General features: G+C 33.4%; 1 protein-coding gene across 1 annotated transcript in view; it reads left to right on the top strand.

The window, feature by feature from the left end:
• Positions 1-1882: 1882 nt before the first annotated feature.
• Positions 1883-3201, top strand: part of LOC107709505 (aryl hydrocarbon receptor nuclear translocator 2-like) — a 78273-nt gene continuing 76954 nt past the window's right edge. Inside the window, exon 1 of the mRNA XM_016513997.1 lies at positions 1883-2291. The gene's annotated coding sequence lies outside the window, so the exon portion shown is untranslated. The remainder of the gene's footprint in view (positions 2292-3201) is intronic.

Genomic DNA, 3201 nt, shown 5'->3' with positions numbered 1-3201 from the left:
AAAATATAAATAAAAAAAGTCAGAATTACCCATTTTCATCTGATTTGCTTAGCTGTTTAAGTGGAATTGGGTACAACTGCACAGGTTTTGGCCCTTTTTGTTCTTTCTTTAATAGCCCATTAATCAATACAATTCAGAAATTACCTTTAAAGAATGAAACTACTTTATATACATGCATATTTTTTTCTTTTCTATGTTTATAATTTCTTTCTACATAATTTCTTATTGCATCACATGTGTAATTTATACATGTTTGTTAGTCTATTGAAGGTTATGTGATGCATGCATCTTCAAGAATCGGCTAAAAACACATCTCTTCCATCTTTATTTGACCCTCTAACTCTAGCACTCTCTATTCTAATTCTATTCTTAAAAACACTCTTGTCCCTTTTAGACTTGCACTCTATTCATTTGCTGCTTGTTTTCTTTAAAAAAAAAAACAACAACAAACACTTGCTTTCTAATCTTTTTGTATTCTATCTGTTTTCTTTTCATTTATTATACAATTAACAAAAGCAAAAAGACCTCTAACACTAGCTTGCTCTATTCTTTTTCTATTCTATCTGTTTTCTTTTTATTTATTATATTATTTAAAAAACCCTTGCTACATGTACTGCGTTAAGCTAACTGAGACTTGTTATAGCACTTATCATATATCTTATCGTTATAGCAGCATATCATTGCTCTTTTGTTTATTTTGATGGCTTCCATTGACCTCATTTGTAAGTTGCTTTGGATAAAAGCGTCTGCTAAATGACTAAATGTAAATGTAAATGCATGCAGCAGGAAACATCGTGAATCAGGAGTGTTTGTAGTTGAATGCAGCTGTAATGAGCTGCTGAAATGATATGACTGTCTCTCAGCGCCCATTATGAAGAAGAACTCATTTGTTTTCATTGTCTCTTATTATGTAAAACTATTATTTGTTTTGCTGAAAAGGTGTTCGGTGTTAATGAAAGGAAATAAAAAAAACATAATTTAATTTATTGATGCACAATTCTCATGGATCTCAAGCACTGACATTACTGAGCTACATGTACTTTTGAATATTTTTCCTATTTTTTATTTAAAAAGTTTGCTTATTATTACGACAGGACAGTGCATTACTATATATATATATATATATATATATAGAAAATGTGTAGGATTTACTTTTGAAACAATTTTCACCCAGAAATTGCTAGTAGACTTCATAACCAATTACAAAGAAATGGCATTGAATTAAACATGGAATTGAAAACTTGAAAGACTGAAATAGTATTTTCCCGTCAAATGTACTTCAATAATCTTTGTTTTATTTACAGCTTCAAAACAATAATTTTTACAATGTACACAATGATAGTTTATGCTCCAAAGATAAAGCATTGCTTTCTTCTAAACAGTCCAGAACAATCCACTATATTTGTAGGACTTTATGACTGAAATCGTCAGTGACCAAAAGCTTTAAAATATCATCAAATCTCATAAAAAATAAACAACCGCATATGGGCTTGGAACAACATGAGGGTGATTAAACGATGAGATCATTTTAATTTGTTAATGAACTTGCCTGCTAAACATTATACGATAGCCATATATATTGATGTACTGGCTTTTTATGTCTGTTGTCAAAAATGTAAAAGACAAGCAGGCAAATGTGTCATAATTACAAAGATTTTTTGTCTGCCAGCAGGTGGCGCTTAAAGCGTTTCCGCTGTAAACAAAGAAGCGCTGCACATATGAACTAGATGCAAGATGAAAAGAAAAAATACCATCTAAACTTTTCTAAAGACAGTAAGTTCCCCTCAGACATGCATTCATATAAACTCCTACCCCTAAATGAATCGCGATTTGTTTAGCATCTCAACTGATTTGAATCGTCACATATTTGAATCGATTTTCAACCGGCTCGCGGTTAATCGTTACATCCCTACTCAGTGATACTACAGTAAAACCCAACTGAAGTGTCCAAATATTTCTTGGAGGCACTTTTTTGAAGCGGTTTTGCCCAAAGTGAGTTTATATCCTGGGATACAGACCCCTCAGATTGTTTAGTTTGTCTTTTTTTTGTTGTTTTTCATTATCCAGTGCTCTCAGTCCATTATTATATTACCATATTCACACACTATCTGTAATCCAAACCATGCAACATAATAAACGTGGCTCATGATCACTTCATTTGAGCTGCAATCATAAGACCTAAAAGTGATGTAACTGACATTTTCAGGCTGATTTATCTTATTTTGATCTCTTCTCTCTCCCGTCAGGTATGACGATGATCAGATTCCCGGTGATAAGGAGCGATATGCCAGGTAGGGCTGTCTTGGGGAGGTTCCCTCAGGATAGCTAGAAATCAGGCCCCTGTCGCCGCTATGGTCAGGACCGACCTCATTCTCTCACCCTGGCCTCACACGAGCGACTCTATCTAGATCTAATTTTAGATGGGTGTTTAATTATCCTCAGCTGACACTCTTATCTGAAATTGTCGCGTTGCTTTGAACCATTGTGCTCCGTGGACTAATACAGCAGCCTGGCCTCCGAAGATTTATCGTTTAGCATTTTCTGCTTAAAAGATACTCATCTATCAGCGTTCCGTTTATCACCGGAGACTCCGCTAAATCACAGATATGAAGTAATAAAGTCTTAAATTATCATCCTCACTGGCACTTTTTTTAACTGAATGTTTCAGTTGAAGAAGAAGTGTTGCAGTAGATCAGTCCAAGGATGCATGAGCCACATAAACTTATTTCTGTATAATGAAAGTCCTGAATGCCTCCTTTGCAGTAATTCATAATTATGTATTTATCAATCAAGGTCAACATCGAATACGTATAAGTATGTGAGGGCAGACATAGGTAGGTGTCAATTATTGAGATTTCACAATTGCAATAATACAAATGAAAGAAGGATCTCAAAAATGCGTACACACAATTTTTTTTTATTTTATTTTTTTTACACTGTATAAAATAAAAACCAGAGTTGTTCAAGGACCTGTGCGTATATATATATATATATATGGATGTGGGTCAAAGACATTAAGATGTCCGCATCAAAAGAAATTTACAAAAGTGATTTTATGTCCATAGAAAGCACATTAAATGCAAGTAAAGTGTCTACTTTTAAGGTTTCAAATAAGTTTTTGGAGAATAAAATGTCAAAATTGGGTTGAAATAATGTTCCATTGTCATTCAGCGTAACACTTATATTTATGTAAAAATTCAG

The sequence above is a fragment of the Sinocyclocheilus rhinocerous genome, unplaced genomic scaffold (assembly GCF_001515625.1).
Source record: "Sinocyclocheilus rhinocerous isolate Xijiao unplaced genomic scaffold, SAMN03320098_v1.1 scaffold1467, whole genome shotgun sequence".
Classification (NCBI taxonomy): Eukaryota; Metazoa; Chordata; class Actinopteri; order Cypriniformes; family Cyprinidae; genus Sinocyclocheilus; species Sinocyclocheilus rhinocerous.
This window is presented reverse-complemented; position numbering and strand designations above follow the sequence as displayed.